Source organism: Dermacentor andersoni, chromosome 5 (genome assembly GCF_023375885.2).
Source record: "Dermacentor andersoni chromosome 5, qqDerAnde1_hic_scaffold, whole genome shotgun sequence".
NCBI lineage: Eukaryota > Metazoa > Arthropoda > Arachnida > Ixodida > Ixodidae > Dermacentor > Dermacentor andersoni.
In genome coordinates this window covers 139,739,591-139,758,869 of record NC_092818.1, presented here as the reverse complement: position 1 = coordinate 139,758,869, position 19,279 = coordinate 139,739,591, and the positions used below count along the sequence as shown (strand labels likewise).

General features: G+C 41.9%; 2 long non-coding RNA genes across 9 annotated transcripts in view; one reads left to right on the top strand and one right to left on the bottom strand.

The window, feature by feature from the left end:
* Positions 1 to 19,279, top strand: part of LOC126531257 (uncharacterized) — an 85,765-nt gene that overhangs the window by 53,810 nt on the left and 12,676 nt on the right. For 3 of the 8 annotated variants that reach the window (XR_008612632.2, XR_008612631.2, XR_008612634.2), the window contains exons 10-13: positions 3,617 to 3,768; positions 7,857 to 8,055; positions 13,321 to 13,400; positions 18,556 to 18,653. This is a non-coding gene — a long non-coding RNA (uncharacterized lncRNA). Of the gene's footprint in view, positions 1 to 3,616; positions 3,769 to 6,620; positions 6,746 to 6,810; positions 6,881 to 7,856; positions 8,056 to 13,320; positions 13,401 to 18,555; positions 18,654 to 19,279 lie in introns of all 8 variants that reach the window. The other 5 variants (XR_008612635.2, XR_008612633.2, XR_008612637.2 and 2 more) reach the window with 5 other exon arrangements.
* Positions 684 to 13,261, bottom strand: LOC129385084 (uncharacterized). The gene is made up of 3 exons (XR_008612639.2): positions 12,957 to 13,261; positions 12,772 to 12,837; positions 684 to 882 (listed from the first exon to the last, which is right to left on the bottom strand). It is a non-coding gene; the product is annotated as an uncharacterized lncRNA (long non-coding RNA).

Genomic DNA, 19,279 nt, shown 5'->3' with positions numbered 1-19,279 from the left:
ATAAGTTGCGAGTGCAGAAGCATTTATATGAAAAAATCATGGTAATTATCTTTTTAATTAATCATCTTAATGCACACGTAATGGTGGAATTCTAGCCTGTCAACATGCAGGACGTATTCAATCAGAACCAATTTTGTAACTAGCAGCAATTTTGAGGTATACGAAGTCAAAGTCAGCAAAATGAGTTGATGTCTCAATTACATCCCTCGAGCATTGCATATATTTGCATTGCAGCTACAAAATAGCTATGGCACCACGGCAACATTACTGCACACTTTGATGTATATATTGAAACTGGTACTGTAGTTACAAAATTGGTTCTAACCGAATAGGTCCTACATATTAACGGGTTTATTTCTGCCATATCATGTGCACTGAACTTGTTAATTAAAAAGATAAGTGGCATGATTTTGTCAGCAACTTCTGCACTACTACTCATTTAAAAAGTAATGTCTGCCTGTTAAATGTAAGATGAAGAAGCAGAATGCTGGTATCTGCAACAGGAATAAGAAAAGATAGTTTGACATAAGAAGTGACACCATGTATAATTTGCTGTTTAATTCAAGCATGCGCTTGTGTATTAAAGTGTGCTTAGAAGGCAAGCACTTTGTGGACAAACTATCACTACAGTTGTTTTTTTTTCAAATTTTATTAAACTACTTATATACAAACACAACAGAAACGAGAAAACTTTGTTGTTTAATGCTGCAGTAGTAAGTTAGTATAGTTAGGTCAATCATAAAATGTGGATTAATCACTGACGGTCTTGTATGGGCATTTGAGGATGTATGTCCTTCCATGAATTTCATAAGTCCGGCCATTCACTAGAGGACTGTGCAGCCAGGTCATTTGACTGGTTCTGCTGTGGTCCCATTCTTGCATCTGAAATAAGGACATCTACTGTGTAAGTTCCAGAAATGGGACATGCATAACTATTGTTTGGGTGCTGAAAGTTGAACCAGATGCTTTCATGGTCTCTCAATAACCCTTAAGCATTGTACTTCAGTACAAACACTAAATATGCATCACACAGGCAATTTCACATTATTTAGTCTCAAAATAGGCATTGCAAGATTGTGGTGCAAGTGGGGCAAAATTCTATTTTCTTTAAAGGGACACTAAAGCAAAACAATAAATCAGTTCAGACTAATGAAGCATTGCTTGAGAACCCTGCAGGCAGTAAATAAAAAAAAAGATAGTTTGATTATTAGATGAGAAAATGAGGGTCCAAGTATCAGTATTTGAATTTCGCGCCGAAACCCCAGCGCCGGTACGTCAGCGTGATGTCAGGGATTCCAAAGTACGTTTTCGCATTTCGGCCGCATTGGCTGAATAAAGGTTCCCGAAACTTGCCATGTTTAATATTTGGTTCCTTCAGAACACAATCTAGTCAATCTGTACTGCTATATATAATTAGTAGGCCCTAGAAGATGCCATCAAAATCCAAGACGTCACAGCCCCCAGGTGCGGGAACTTAAGTAGGCATCGCCACCCATATTTCGTTCTTGCGCTTTTTCTGGCTTACCAAACGTCTTATTGTTGTAAGAGTGGTGTTTTTGGTGTTGTAGAACGGTAATTTACTGATGCAGAAGAAATTATTTTTCACTTTAGTGTCCCTTTAAGTTATCTTACGTGCACCTCCACGACCACAACCTTTATACATTGTGTGCACGATGCCTAGCATGCTACAGGCACTGCATGCACACATTGGTGCTCCATGCATACCATGATGCACCCACACTCTCTTATTTCGCTTGCCTGACAAGTTTTGGCTGGTGAACTCTTGCACATTAAGTGTAGCTACAAAGACCACAAGAGATTGAATTTAGACAGTGCTATTAACATGTTGATATCAACAGACCGACAAGCACAGACGAGCTCAAGAAACACAGCCTCAACGATACTTACGTGCGCTCTCTCCAAATTTATTCTACAAAAGACGCACCACTTATGTGTAAATTGTGGAGGTCCATAGGAGCTGAAAATCTGCTGGCTGGAAATGTCCCTTGCTCATTAAAACTGGACTTTTCACGAACAAGAAGCTTAGAACCAAAGAAACTGTCCAAACCTATGCCGATGAAGGAGCCACTGAACACTTTTTCCCACCAGAAGGCCCCCAGGTTCCCCTTATCTCCTTACCGCTATTTCCAGTCATGTCTGAAGTGGTAGATAGAAGAGGAGAGAAGAAATCGAACAGAAGAGAGAGAGAAAGAAAAAGAAGCAATCACCACGTACACACTTGCCTTTTGCCGGTTCCTTCCCCATGGATGCTGCCTGACGTGACTGCCGGAGACAGTTGAGGCAACCTGAGGCAACCGCTCCATTCCCCTCCCCCTACCAGCGCTGCACCATATGTGCTCATAGCAGAAATAAGTGCTTTTCACTACCACCACCTCTTCTAGAAGTGCAGAAAAAAAGTTGGCGCCAGCTGGCAAGGGCATCCTAAATGATCGGCCAGCAGCGTACGTCAAGCCAGTGTGAAGCCGACGTCTCTGGCCAGCCAAACTTTCATGCTCAGCATTATGCAGCCCTATGCATCCGAGCCAGCATCCGTGGGTGAGCAAGCGCCAATGAGGTCAGGAACGTAGGTTGGCCTTTTTATGGCGCAAACTCTCCATGTCGACATGATCGGTTCTCAGTGATCTGCCGAGCGCCACCCTATGCTTGGCATTTGGCCAATTTTGCTTGGGGCGGCCATCATTGTCATCTTCTTGTCATTGTGCAGACATAGTAGCTAAAGTGACTCCTTTCAGTCTGGTGGAAATCGTGGGGATTGTGAAAATCTGGGGACGGAGATTGTTGGTGGAACAGTAGCTGACATTGGTCTTGGTATGTGCTTAGTAAGAGTTGCATAAATCCACATGGACTCTTCAATTTCCCCAGATACTTTCAGTAAGACGAAAAAGTAGATGGTTTATCTGGAGATTGGATATCAATGAGTATGGCTGAGCTCTTGACAGCAGACACTGTCAAATTAGAACAATGCACGCTGAAACATAGAAATTAAAAGCTTGCTGCAACAATGTTTTACTTTGACTTAACTGGTTATAAATGAGTGCTAGTGTACACGAAGCAATATTGGCAATGCTGCAGGAGTGGTACTTGTCCAATTTTCTTACTTACAGCCTTTCAATAGCACTTAAGCAAATGATGTACACATGTGATGGCTTGTGGACGTGACACAAATCCTAGCATGTTGCCTTAGAGATTTCCAGCATGCTGTGGGCACTGCCTAACCACGGAGGTCATACATAGGAGTTGCTCGGGTTCTCAACATTCTTGGCCATGCGTCATTTGCAGCAAGCAATAATGTAGTTTTTCTTTCTTCTTTCTTTTTTAAGCTTCTGTATAGAAAATGTCTACTTTACTTACATTTAAAATGTCGCATTTTGCACAGAAGCTGCACTGTATCTACAGCATCTGAGTCTAAACTTTTTATGCATTCTAAAATTTCATTGCAATTTGCCTTTATGGCTCACCTATATCTCAAAACAGTGGCTCTACAGTTTTTCAAGTTCAGCTGTGTCCACTGTGTGCCTAGCCACAGATACTTTCGTCTGTGGATGAACTTAACAGGGATGCATACACGCACTGCTATTTTTGCTCTGTTGATCAGGTTGTTGCTCGAGCTGTGGATGCCAGCCAAGGGAAAGCTGTACAGGCTGTAACCGGTGTGCAGAAGTAGTTCAGAGGATGGCCCATGGCTCGAAGGTCCCTGTCGGAGCCTTCCAGACATGTGTCGACTATACTCCCTCGTGCCTGTGGCCCGTGAGTGCCTGGTGACCATGCATGCTGCATGCATTCTGCCTACCACATTCTACCAAGTGTGTTGCTTCCTAACTTCCAGTTACACTTCTCCTTGGCCAGCAGGGGGCACAGTGGTACATCATGAAAAACTCGCAAAAAGCAAAAACAGATGTTTTTGATACCAAAACTAAAAAGAAACTCTGCTAGTACCGCTTAAATTTCCAGAAATGACACAAGCTCAGGATGTTGAGACCAAGTGTAGATGGCTCTTAGGTGTGGTCTCCAAGATTCCACGAACATGCAGGTATGACCATGATTGGGTGGCACTTGCAGTGTGCCAAGAATCTCAGAGGCCACATTCTGAGATCTGCATCATATCTGTTAGGTTAGATGACCATGTCATTTTCTAGGGTAGTATTTAGAAGCTAATAATAAAACAGACTAGTATATTAAGGTAAGAGCCCTAGATGGTTCCTGGGACGAAAACTTGACCATCTGATGTTACGAAACTTTGACCCTTTGGTATTATGGCACTAAAATTTAATGGCACCAAAATTGAAAGTCGAACCTTCAACCTTTGGTGGGAGTCGAACCCACGACCATTGTTGTTAATTACGGCGAAGTAAATTTAGAGACAGTTAAGATGGAGTGAATTAAGGCACTCGAACCATGATCTTTGGTGAGAGTCGAACCCATGACCTTTGATGTTAACTAAGGTGACATTAATTAAGACAGTTAATTAAGGTGGACATAAAGCGCCCAAACCCACAAGCTTTGATGGAAGAAAAGAAGTAATAGGAAGTAACAACACATTATTAGGATGAAAATGTTAAGTAATGTAACGAATGTCTTGTGAACGTGCCGGCTTTCACCTTCATCCTCTGTAGTGCATGCTAAAGTGACTTTAACACCATGCACCTTTGCCAAGATTTATTCGATATTATATACAGTGAACTCTCGTTAAGACAGACTCGGTTAAGCTGAATTCTCGCATATAGCGAATGACACGGGTACATTTGTTTGGTTTTCCATCATCATCATCATCATCAGCCTAGTTACGCCCACTGCAGGGCAAAGGCCTCTCCCATACTTCTCCAACTACCCCGGTCATGTACTAATTGTGGCCATGTTGTCCCTGCAAACGTCTTAATGTCATCCGCCCACCTAACTTTCTGCCGCCCCCTACTACGCTTCCCTTCCCTTGGAATCCAGTCCGTAACCCTTAATGACCATCGGTTATCTTCCCTCCTCATTACATGTCCGGCCCATGCCCATTTCTTTTTCTTGATTTCAACTAAGATGTCATTTACCCACGTTTGTTCCCTCACCCAATCTGCTCTTATCTGCTCTTAGAGCAGATAAGAGCAGATTGGTTTTTCATAGACTCAATTAACAAAAAATCCGCTTAAGACGAACGGCCTCAGGCGTGCTCTTCGGTTAAGATGAACATTTGGAGTGACTGCCATCACCGCCGATCCTGGAGGCATCCTACTGGAGACCTGTGGTGCACATCGTTCGTGGACAGAGGCGAAAACAAGAGGAGGAAACAAGAAGAGACTGTGACGTTTCATTTCGTGACCGTGGGTGACGTGCAAGCGTATGGGTGCTATAGCGCATATGAAGCTATCGGCCCTCGGTGCGCCTAGACTGTCTGCATTGCACAGATCATATGCAAGACAGGGCTTGTGCAGCTGCACCATACGCAGCAGCCGCCGGAGTAGAACCCCTCCTTGTAAAAATTCGCTTATAACTAAATTAACAAGCATGGTGTCGGCACACACAGGCAAACATGAACACATCATACTTGATGACTGCGGACACTCACTGTCAAAGCAAGTGTGAGGAATCACGGCAGCAGCAGCGAGCGAAGTGACCTGTGCGCTGTCTGTCGCTTCAACGCAAACTGAGTGGGAGAATACCGCGCATGCAAAGTTATGAGCCATCGGCCCACCAGACTGTGCCCCCAAAGCAGATCGTGTTCATGATAAAGCCCGCACGACCGCACACGGCCGAAGTATACAACCCCCATCCCTCCCTTCCCCAGTGCCATGCGGGCGACAGAAGAACAGAATACGGTGCGCTTACTCCTCCCCTTTCCTCCTCTTGCACACGTGAGATTGAGCCGCCATCATCGGCTCACTGTCGCACGCTTTCACTTGTGCACACAGCATACGGTGCAAGAGGATAATGTTATCACAAGACGAACCCGGTACATCGTATCGCAAACGAAACCTGCAGCAACTGCCAGAGGAGGTCAACCCAGCGTGCCTCCGCCTACTTACCTCATCTGCGACACTTCACCTCGTTTCTCTTTCCCCACTTCGCTCAACGTATCCTAGACTTTCCTCTGGGTTGCGTTGCTTTGCCGCATGCCCAGTGCCCTCCTTCATACTTTCGCTAGCTGGGAGCCTACACCAATGACCTGCGAGGTGGCATATGCCTGCTTTAACTCCCTAGTGAACTTTTTCCAGCAGCACAAAGGCACAGAAGGATTTTTAAGGTCATTAGGTGAGATGGCAATGATTGTGGCTGCTCGCTGATTTGCACATAAGTGCCAAACATGGACTGGATGAAACCAATCATGATTTGCACATAAGTGCCATCATGGACTGGATGAAACCAATCAAGAGTACCACTTGAAAACAGTTTTCTATTAAGTTCAGCTAAATAAATGCTTTTCTATGTCATTTTCCACCCGTTCTAAGACTTTAAGAAGTGTGTTCGTGAAGTGTGAGAAGCCAGTCACGTGGTACAGATAGAGAGGGCATAAGAGAGCTTAGAAGAGCATGTATGTGCTGTGTGTTTGTGTACACACACACACACACGCACGCACATAAATATATATTTATGTATCGTGCTACTGTCTACTCTAGACCACCGTCAGTTGCAATTCGCCTCCGAAGAGGCAGGACATGGGATGTGTCAAGTGAGCTCCTGAACAACACTTTGCAATGTGGTGAACATGGTTTAAATCATGGTTCCGGGGCCTCAATGCGAGGTAATTCTAATGCATTTCTGTCACATTTATTACTAAATCACCAGAGAAACTTTTGTTTTACCCAGACGCAGCAGCGCTGTCGTGGAAACATGCCCATCAGAATGAAACTACCTAGGTAGGAGGTAGAAAATCAAGGTAGGAATGTGAGGATCATACTAAAAGTGCATTTTCCATTATATGTGTCATTTTTTCCCTTTTGAAGAACCGAAAATAAACCGTTTTTATTATATTCAAGAAAAATATACCCGGCATTGAAAGGGTTAAGTGATCCGATTGGGCCTGAAGTCAGCATTTACTTTACTGAATGCTTTATTAAAAGCTGACGTGAACCTTTCTTCAAACCAACCACATTGTCTGTTGGAATATACCACAGGAGTGATATCTTATCCTTATTTATTTTTTCTTCATTCATGAACAATATACACAGCATGATCACAGGGCCTGTGTAGTTCACATTGGACGAGACTGAAGTGGGCGCCATTAGGAATCTGCTGTGATCAGGCAGTCGGCTTCTTTTTTTCTTGTATGAAACTTCCTCCACCTTATGGATTTATACTGAAAGCATTTGATTAAGCCATATAATCTATAAGCCATTCTCTAATAGTATAGCTGTGCTCGATTAATAGCTGCACCCAGCACCAAATCGGCTCACCAATGTGTCAATGGTTTGGGATACAATGTGATTGCAACCTCCACTTTTTGTGGTGTTACAAAGCTGTACTGCACTTGGCCTGTGTTTTGAATGGGTCGCATTTAAATGTAATGCCATAATTATTTGTTGCACTTTTGAGGAATTAAGACTTTATACTGTAGTATAGGGTTGATGGCTATCTATTAGAAGAAAAAACAGATTTTGTCCTAACTTCTTCAAGGATGTATCCTGGATGCATGACGGGTCGTAGGAATCATTCTGTTTTCCATGTTTGTGCACGCCTTTCTTTTATTTTGTGTCTTTAAACCGTGGCACTTTATACCAATGCACAGTTGCCAGCAGCAAGACTTCTTGCTGGGCTAACCTCCCTGTCCTTTACTTTTTCTTTTGTCTCCCTCTCTTGATTCTTCGGTGTTAGTTTACCCAATCAGTAATTCTGACCAAACTTTACCTTTTCAGGTTGTTCACCGTCCCTTCGCACTTGCTCTGCCGGTTGGCCATGCAGTTGGCCTAACTGAACAATAGCTCAAGGCCTTGGAATGCGTATGAATGATGGCTTGACCCCAAATCTTGAAAAGGGTCTTGCTTGAAGAACCAGCGTGTTCCTGCCTGGTGCTACTTGCTCTGTGAAAGCCATTCATGTATGGACTTTGTAGAAGTAAATGAATTTTCTTTAAAGTTGTGTGTCTTTTCTAACACTTTCTAAGTCTGTGAAATAACAAGAGCCAAATTCATTGGAACTTGCTTGACAATACATCTCAGTCAATGAAATGAAGCCATTGAGATTCCCAATTGGACAAATTAGCTTTTCTAACACATTTGGGACCCAATTGGTCTGTCAATAGGACTTACTTATAGCAATGTGAAAAAAAAGGGGGGGAAATAGAAAGCCCCTAGGTGGGTCTTCATATTGATAGTAGACGGATATACTTGAAAACTCCTTTCAAGAACCTTACTCATGCATGGACACGTACATCATGGCAATTCTCTGCAGTAACATACCCACCGTTCACCGCCTCATTATAAGAGGTCTCTGTCAGGCACACTATGTATGTAAGCAAAATTTACTTGACCAAGTGGGCCAACGGTTCAAGAGAAATGGATAAACTTTCAAACAGATTTTTAATTTCACAAAAAGCTAAATGTATCCTCCATCGATAACACCGAAGTACAAAGATTTTTTATTTAGAGATGCATTATAATTATGCAATTATCATTAACTATTTCATTGTTTCACGGGGTTGCTCATTCAGCGACTTCCAATTAGGTCCATTTGGGACTAATTTGTATATCAAGCCCTGATGATGTCCAGCTGGAACCAAATGGACCTACAAAGGTGTTCAATTTGTACAAAGCTGTTTTACACTGAATGTATTTTTGTACACCCTCTCCTGCTTAGACTCCTTTTCTACAGTATTGTATAAAATTAAAATTAAAGTACTTAAAGCAACAACAGCACAAGCTTTTCAGCAGTTTCCAAGGACAATGTAGAAAGTGTAATTGGTACTCGTAGGGAATCTTTTCATTTGCTCTGGCCCCTGGTACCCCAAGAGCAATTCTGAGGCCTTTTCTCAGCAGTATCTAAGATGTTTTATTGCATCTGAGATAGTGAGATAAAAGGCAGCTGGTAGAGTGCTTGGTTGACAAGGGCAATGTGCAATGGATCCACAATAGATGTTGGATGGCTTCCCCTATGTGCACCAGTGATTCTTCAAATCATGTTGAGGTGTGGATGAAATTACAAAACGCAGGAGGATTAGAAGTCTGCTTCACTTGAACATATGGAACAGAGTTCTCTTGCAGGATAAGTGAAAAATATTTGTGGATTATTATAGCATTGCACTTGAACAATGCAACAAGTAAATTGGAGAGATAATTTGCGCTGGCCTTCTGAAAAATTAGCCCTGTATAGTAGCCCTGCTAAAATGTAATCAGCTCACTGCTGAATTATTTTTCATGCATGAAACTGTTTCAACGAAGAAGACAGGATGGAAACATTATAGGTACTCACAAGTTAGATGTCAAATTGCATGTACTTTCTCATTTACATGGAATTTTTAAAGCTGACTTGTCCTTAACAGGTGCGACCTAGTAAACCACATATGTTATAACGCTTACCAATAAGATTGAAATCTCTCAGACAAAAATGATGTCCTGTACATGTAAGGGATGTCCCATTTGTGCTTTGTGCCATGTGGACATAGGGAAGGTGTTCTCTTTGACTTCCCATTCTGGATGTCTAATTCACATCTACATTGTGTAAACCATGAATGTGCATTAGATGTCTGTGACAGTAGCACACATTATAGTGAATACTGCAGTTTGATATTATTGGAAATATATATTTTTTAAATATGATTCAACTGTGATGTGAGAATGCTTTATTCATTCCTCGTCCCTTCGGCGTGCAGGCACTAGATGGGTGAGTAGCCGCAACAATCTGTAAGCTAAATAAAAAAAATTAATGAACTTTTTCAGAAGTGATATTGAAGCCCATCTTGCAATAGCATTTTGCAGATGGGTGCCACAGGAAGCATCAGTGTATGGCACTACAGCTTCATGCAAGTAACGGAACATGAATTTAGCATCACCACACTACCACTTTTCACGGTGATGGTAGGTCGCCTATTGCCCACACATTAAAGAAGGCAAGCAGGTCATTCTTCTGCTAATGGCAAGTTCTCAAGTATTTAGTTTATCAGGCTTTGGTGTATACTGTCTGCACAAGGTGTCCGTGGCAATGAGCACTTCATCATTGTGAAGAGAGTGCCCATGATGAGTGGTGCTGTTCCAAGGCTGCTGACTGTGCACCATATTTATGACATTGTTATAGAAACACTCATTGTTGCATAGATGATGGTCCTTTGCATCCTCTACAGCTTATTGATGTGTTGACAAACCATACTTCCATCAGTTACAGATTGTCTTTAAGGTTGGGTCCTCCTTTGCTGCACTGTCCTCCTTGTGCACATGTTATGTTGCTTTAATTCTGACATTGGGACATGTTCAGACAATTTGACTGTGGTAGTTACTACCTCCTTGCTTGTTGGTGGATCTTGAAATATAACGCCAGATGCGGACTCAAGATACCAGAACTGATAACGACCAACACTGGATACACTATCATGCACATGCACATGCTCCAGCTAGGCCCACATAAATTGTAATACATTATTGGCATAATTTCGTGAGTTAGTGAAACATCAGCTGTGGGAAACGATGTTAATGTCAGAAAAATCTAAGTGCATTGTTCTAGCTTGATAACAGCCTACAAACTACAAGTTAGAAATTATTGATTCACTTGCTACTTTTCTGCTGGAGGATATCATGGGTGCAGCACCCTGCTATTTCTAGCAGCAACAGCTGCGTTGCCCATATTGCTCTGATGCTACAGCATTGTACAACACTACAACTTTGTAATGAAAAAGAAAAAGAAACGAGGTCATAAGCGGCACACACATGCCACATTCAAAAGGCAACAACATGTGACGCTCTCGCAATATGCTGCTAAAGAAAGTGGGGCATGTGATCGAGCGGCAGGTTGATACATAAACGAAGTGCCGCTTTTGTGTGCCAGCTGCATACATGCATGAAGCTTGCTGTTAGAAAATTTTATTGAGTGCAGGCGAAGCATCAGCATCCATTTTAGAAATCATTCTCCAATTTCTTTTGGTTGCAGCAAATTTCAAATAAACTGATTTCTTTGCTCCACAGCAGTATGTTTGATTATTGGGAGCAATGCATGTAATGCCTGTCACATATCCATAAAAAAGAAGCCATTAGGATTTTCAATTGGACCAAATGGCTTTTTTGAACATAATTAGGACCATTGGCCACCAATTCGGCCAGAGAAAAGAAGGATACATAGATGCATAACTGGGTTATACAACATAATTAAAACTCTATCAGTTCAAAAAGCTTAATTATATTCATGCATTGAATGCATAATGGCTGCTCACTTCAATGGCATATATCCCCCGTTCACTATTTCCCAATTTAACTATTGTGATATATATCTGTCTGGTGCAAGTAAAATTTGGGTGTCTGAATTGGTGTCGTGGTTAAAGAGAAGTATAGGTCATTATTTATGGCAGATTTTTAACTAATTCAGAAAACGCTAAATGCTTCTTTCCATTGAACACATCAAACTACAACAATAACTTATTTGGGGTCTCGCACATTACATTATATGCTATTGTTTTGAACTACTTTGTTAATTTTGTTTTACGGCCGGGTTACTCATCCAGCAGTGACTTCCACAATTCAGTGTCATATACTGAACACCGCCAAAACCAATCTCAAAACTGGAACCAATTTTTGTACGCACAGTTATGGGCCGAATTAATTGAGTCCCTTTTAAAGAACCCAATAAACTCCATGTTTTTTTTTAATTATTATTTTTGAGGGGGGGATTCACGTGTATGCGAGATGCACCAAATTTCTGCGAAGTGGTGCCCGCATGTCCTGGCTCCCTCTTGTTCCGTATGCATATTGAATGCCTGGAGCACGTTAATATAAGCTATGAACGTCGAATGATGCCGGATGCCAAAACAGTCATCGCCCTTGGAAGCAAAGCAACATGCCAGGAAAAGGGAGAGGAGGATGCACCTCCGCACCGGCAGGCTGCATTCCGCCACCTTCGTGCTGTCCGCAGCTGCCGCTACCGCACGTTCTCGCTTTGGTGTGAATTGGACGGATCTGGTGAGGATTGTAGCACTTCTTACCCATTCGCTAATGTGCACTAAAAGGAGTACGTTGTAAGAAGATACCACTTGCACTTTTCTCGACAGGTTCTAAACTGGGATGGCAGGACAGGCGCCAGTGAAAGTGCACGTTGAGTACTGGAGAGTCTCGGGTGCTTCCGCATTTTCGATCAACCACTGTCTGTGGTTATGTCGGCACTGAATATATCTTTAAAATCCTGATTTCAACTGAAAGATGCTACCAGAAAAATAGGTGCAGACGTTGAGAAACAGCTACTGAAAGTTTATACCATACTTGCAGCTAGGCGTCACGTGTTGTGTGATATATAAGTTTTATGGACGTATGCTGTGTTATAAAGTTGCCCTTTGTGCCCTTTATCTCCTTTGACGTTGCCCCTAATCGTTTATGTCGGTCGGAATTAATTTTCGAGGATAATGTTGATGCCACAGCTTTGCCAAGGTCCCCGCGATATACGTACAGAGCTTGTGTGGGTCCCGGCTCACTCGCAGGTAGCAGGCAACACCATCGCCGACTACCATGCCCGAGAAATGTCAATCCGGGCCGAGCACGAGCCGGAAGAGCTACTGCACCCGGTTACCAGCTTTCCGGACATTACCCGGATGTACCGAGAGGAAAGGTGCAGATTGCCAGAACCGCACCCCAAACTCACCAGTCAACAGACGATCCTGCGTCGAGCGCAGGCTTGCGCATCCGGTACTGATGAACCGCGTGTGCCCTGCGGAATACGATAGGCTCTGTCCTTTTTGCAGAAGAGAAAAGGGCACCCTGCCGCACGTCTCGGCAGAGTGCACAGAACTCAAGACTCCCACTCCTCCCCTTCCCACCAACACGTACCCCCAATCCCCAACCCCTTGAGCGATGGGAGACCTTGCTATCCAGCCCCGCCCTACCGATTCAGCTCGCACTGATGGACAGGGGCCAGGAGCTGCTGGGAACATATGGGTCCCGTAACTAGGGAACCACCCCGTCTGATGCCTGCGTGCATCACCGATTTATTTCGGGCCCAGTTAATGTTGCTTCATCATCATCATCCTCTATCTGCTCTCATGTTGGTCTGCGTTCCATCGCGCGCGCTCCACCTCTCGCGTTCCACTTCTTTATTCTATGGTTCTATCGTGCCCGATCGGACGGACATCTGAGGTAGGCCTGTTTTGTGTACAGATGCAATTTGGAAACCAGTCGCTTCTCTTCCTTGCAGGCTTTCTCCATAGAGGTTGCAACTGATCGGCGAGGATCCATGGCTGGAGCGAAGCCAGTTAAAGTAGTCGTTGAGCATTGGTAAGTTCTACGACCTGAAACTATATGATATAGTTTCGCTCAGCTGAGTCGCGTAGTACATGCAGGAAAAGAGGGGGAAGAATTATGCAAGTGAAAAAACTGGCTAGCCTTCGCGTTTGGAGCGCACTTTACCTACACTCTTAAGCAAAATTACACCCTTTTGCCACAACAATAATCGTCATCTGTCATCTGTCTGTATTCGAGCTTGCATATGGTACGTTCTAAAAGTTAAACTTTTATATGAATTTGAATTTAAAAAATGCAGTGTGAGCTATGCATGCAAATGAATTAAGCTTGCACAGGTGTTTACTTTTACGGACAAAATTTTCGCGATAATGTACACTCATAGGCAAATTTACACCCTTAGGGGCGCATCTCTGCCGCACTAATCGTCATCTGCCTTGCTTGCGTTTCCTTTCTTGAAAACCCCGCACCCGCTAATTTCCTGTCGGGAATGATATGTCACGCTGATAACGCGCACGCCGTTCGTTACTGCAGGAAGTATCGGGCTCGCCGCGTTAAAGAAAGGAAATGCGGACAACACAGATGACGATTATCGTTCTGCGGCAAAGGGGTGTAATTTTGCTTAAGAGTGTAGTTGGCAAGTACACTCTTAGGCAAAGTTACACCCTTTGGGGTGTATCTCTGCCACACAACGATAATCGTCATCTGCCTTACTTGCGTTTCCTTGAAAACGCCGCGCCCGTTACTTTCCTGTCGGGAATGCTATGTCATGTTGATAACGCGCATGCCATTGGTTACTGGAAAGTACCGGACTCGTCGCGTTAAATGAAGGAAATGCAGACAAGACAGATGACGATTATCATTGTGGCAAAAGGGTGTAATTTTGCTTAAGAGTGTACACAATTAAAAAAATATTTGACTCCATTCTAATCACTAATTTTTGTTAATTATGTACTTGCGGACTATTTTTCAGCAAAAATAGTCTGAAATAGTCAAATTGTCTGAAAGCGTAGTGCAACGGTTAATTATTTTTTGAATGGTTGCATGTTCGATCCCAGCCGCGGCGGTCGCATTGGTCGCATTTCAATGGGGGTGAAATGCCTTGTGTACTTGGTGCACATTAAATATAAGGAACCCAAGATGGTAAAGAATATTCCATGGGTTCCCTCACCACGGTGTACCTCATAATGTAATTGAATTAAATTCATCACTTCTTTAACTTTACAACTATGGTACATGTGTTTATATACAAACTTGAAGTAATCTTGTTTGAAGGCAAATCCACTTTATTTGACACTTCCAATGCGTTTAAAGTTTATTTGTCCTGACTGCTTACTGTAATGGGAGCAAAGGCTAAAGGCTACATAGTCTGACAAAAGGCCTATGCTCCTGTTACAGTTCTGCACGCAGGCCAATGAACATGACACAATATTGCACCTGTAATCACTTCAAGAAAAAATTATCCTTCAGCTAGCAGAAGAAAAACGAGAGAGAGAGAAAAATGAGACAACTAGCTGTGGCATTAGTCATGGTACATTGTCAACATTGACACAACTAAGTTAACACAGACTTGTATATAATGTGAAATAAAGAAAAAACATTCGTATTATACAGTGCAAAATGACAAAGTGTGACAGGACAAACATAAGACACTTCATTATTTATGCAAACTCAATATTGTTGGTGCCGCTGTTATGCCTGCATTCAGTGACCAACTCACCCAAGAACTTGTTTTACTGAAGTATATTTCTTCTACAGTGGGCCCTTCTTTCTGTGTTAACCTGCAAAGCAGTGATTGTCCATGTCTGTCAGTGTTCCTTTCTTTTGTGTGTGTTTTTTGATGCTGCTGTTATGCCTTCAATATCGTGACCTGTCAGGATGGAATTGACCATGTTACCAGAATGTTTATGATCAGAATCTAAGATATAAGCTATTTAGCAATGTTGGTATTTGGTATTCTATGGGTTGCTTACCATAATTTGTCCTCAGTGGTGGTGCTTTTTTTTGCGTTAGTGCTGACATGTTGCACTTTGTACCTGCTGATGTAGTCTGGAGACATCCATGCTTATTTTGCATAGCCCAATGTAAACGCTTGAAATTGTATAGTTGTGTTAGTTTCAGCATTGAATATTCATCAAAAAGTGGTTAATTTTGAAGTACCTGATAAGGCCATGATATTGTTCGAATACTTGTAGAACTCTTTCCTGCAGAATTAGTAGTTTTTGATAATTAGTTTGTGTGGTCGTACTCCACACCAAAATACAGTATGTTACTCTAGAACAGAACAGAGCATAATATAATGCATTTTCTAACCATTTTGGTATGACTGGACTGACTTTGTATAAGCACCCAACAATCCTACTAAGTTCTGTTGTTAGTTTCTTTACATGTGCATTCCACATCAAGCCTTCAGTAAACGAATCTACTAAGAACTTATGGTTTTTTACCTGCTCTATCTGTCCTCACAAAATAGTTGTTCTGTATTTACGTGGTTTATTCATTAGAGCAAATATTATGTATGTTGTTTTACTAACAGTTAGTTGTAATTTATATTAATTAAGCCAAACTACCAGCTTATTTAGCTAATTATTCACCTGGCGCTCAAGTTCACGAATGAATGTACCGCTGAAAAAAATATTAGTGTCATCTGCATACATTATTAGCTTGGGAGAACATTGGATGTCACAGAGATTGTTTATATAAATTATGAACAAGCAGAGGGCTGAGTATTGATCCCTGCAGTACTCCTCTGGTTTTTGTTTCATAAGCCGATGCACTGTTATTTATGCTAATGTATTGATAGGAGTTTGTTAGGTAGTTTTTTATTAGCTTTCATTAGCTCCACTTACACCATACTTGCTATGTTTGTACATGAAGACTTCATGACAAACCGAATCAAATTCCTTCCTAGAATCTATAAACAAACCCAGTTTGTGGAACCTATGTTCAATGTTATTGATTAGTTCATGTTTAATATACGAGAGGGCTGCTTCACTGGATATTTTTCTGGAAACCATACTGCACCTCGCTGATCACATTCTACACTTTATAAAGAATCTGTACAACCGAGCGTTTATTGCATGCTGAAATACTTTCAATAAAACTGGAAGGAAGGAGATTGGTTTGTAGTTAGTGAATTGTCATTTATCATCTCCTTTGAAACACAACATACACTCACTATACACTCACTAAACACCAGGTTCAAACATTCTATTGATTATATAAGTGATGATTGGGGCTATAATATTGGCTACGTATTTTAAAGGAGTTGTCTTAATCTTGTCGAAACCAGCCACTACTTTATTAATAAAGCTTCTTGGGCAAATTAGTTAATATGCATTGAAGCCATGGTAGCGTAATGGAACACGGACAACGAAGAGGACAGGAGACCACGGGCACTAACTCACATCAGGTTTATTGGATCGACCCCAGAAAAATAGGAAATCATCGAAATGATTTCCTATTTATGATTTCTCATTTTTCTTGGTTCCACCCAATAAACCACTTGTGAGTTAGCGCCCATGGGGTCCTGTCCTCTTCATTGTCCATGTTCCTTTGCATTACAATGGCTTCAATACACTACATTATTCTTGATCTGGTATATTAATTGCATAACTTCCTCCGATGTCACAGGGGTAAACAGTACAGAGTTTGTAAGGCTGAATTCATTTAATATAGAATAAGGCATTGTATTAACTTTTGTATTCTGCACTGGTCACAAAATACTCGTTCATCTTAGTAACTGCTTCTCTATCCGACAGGATGCCTACACTGGAATCTCACCATAAAATATAAATTTATTCATATTCATATTCAATTTATTCATAAGAAGTCTTCATAATTTAATTTGCTGCTACTCTTGCGTACATCCACCAATTGAGCATACTTAGTGAAACTGCAGCACCTGCAACATTAAGACCTATGCTAATGGTTTTCCCAGAGATTGCAAAAACATGTATTTTCCTAGTATAATTTCAAGCCTCTTTGCCACAGTGCAATCAGCCACAGTGCATGGCCTCCTCGAGTACAGACCCCCTTTAAAATCATGGTCACAGACGCCACGTGCCGCATATCCAATTTAGGCTGCCTTTTTCTAGCTTTTGAATAATAAAGTATGTTCTATAAAGTAATCTTTTAGGCAACTTTCCTAATTTCGAAGTCACTAAAATGTTGTAAATTGTACTGTCATGTTGCCTCAAAAGAAGTCGCTAGTTACTAAAGAGAAAAATTTGTCGCTGAACAGACCAAAAAGTCGTCAAACCTAGCAACAAAATTTCCAAAATAATAACACTGAGCATCTCTTGTCATAATCTATGTAAGTATGCCCAGACGCATACAGCTCACTGTAGATTTCATTGTTTGCTTTTGATTCCGTGACCTGCAGGATTGGCACTTTTTAATATATATTGTTATATATTGTTTCACAAGTTTAGCAAAAGCATATTATATATAGGCAACTTTCTCACATTTATGGATGCCCTTAATAACCACGCATGCCTTGTTTTTCACTCCATAAATGTGCTCATTCACCCCTTAGTATATATTTACAGGCCTCATGTGCAACTTTCCTACTTCTAGGCATGCTGTCTCATTTCACCACAATATGTACATGCATTATTAACATACATTTGGCATTACTGCCAGAACTTAACGTAATACTGGTGGAAAAGTTTGCAACTGTTTTCCTTTTGACTACTTCTTGGGTATAGCTTGATAAGATGGCTGCTGTTGGCTCGGTAAACATCTGGCAATTCTCCATCATCATTTAATTTCGTTATCTTGAGATTCAGTCCCCATGAGAATGCGGCCGCTGAGACGGGGAATAAAACCTGTAACCTCGTGCTCTGCAGGCTAATGCCATGCCACTGAGCCATCATGGTGGTTCACTTAGTAGGTGCATTCATATCTGTATGATGGAACACAACTTTTGCAGTTGGAAGCACAAGTGGCATTGCCTTGTAAGTGCATCAGCCCGCCTTCTTGCAATGCTGTGAATCCTGCAAATGTTCGCCAAGTGAACTACGAGCCTCCTGCTGCTTCAAAATGAGCACCCCTGTTCGAAAACTTGCCATGTTGCTCACCACCTTATGCTTAGTCTGATGTTTCATGCTTAGTCTGATGTTTCATGAATACATGGTTCTCTGTTGTTTGTAATGCCATTTCTCCTTATATTTTTATTTCATTTTCTCAGTGGAGGATGAGGATACAGCCCTCGCTTCGAGGAACTGAAGAAGCAGATCCTCGCCAAGCTGCCAAATGCCAATGTGACTGGCACCGTAGGACGCAAAAGTAAGTGGATTCTGTCTACCATTGCGACAGTGAAGCGAGCTTGCTTCATATGCAGTGGCCTGTTTATAGGAGTGTGCACAGTTTCGTACAAAGATTACTAGGGGGAATCTGGCACTGCAATTGTTCACCTACCATGGGGATGGTGGTTAGTGGACGGATTTGTCTAATCCTCATTCTTGTGGCGTTATTCATTATGGCTTCTCGTTCTAAATCTCCAAGATATCGTATGTCTCTAAGTGCATGAAGGCAACAAGTTTCTGTGTAAATGTATAATTACTGCAAATGGTTGCGTTTATAATGTAACATCTTGTGGAAAATAATCAGTTTATAGAGTCACAAGGCTGTTTGAAGTCAAAAGGACATAATTTATGCAAATTAATGTGTGCTACTCATCACTCCTGTGCTGGCTGAACCTTCATACTTGCAGCTCCTCTTGACAGTAGCACCTGATTTCCCCCTAGTAAATTTTGTTGGAAAATCTGCGGGACTTCAAAGCATCAACCACTTCTTCCATTAACCTCGAGATTCCAAGCGTTTCATGTCCTTGTCTGTAGAACAGCTGACGGGTACGTTTTGCTGCAGGCACCACAAGTTTCAAGCTAAAGTGGTAAAGTTATATAATTTGA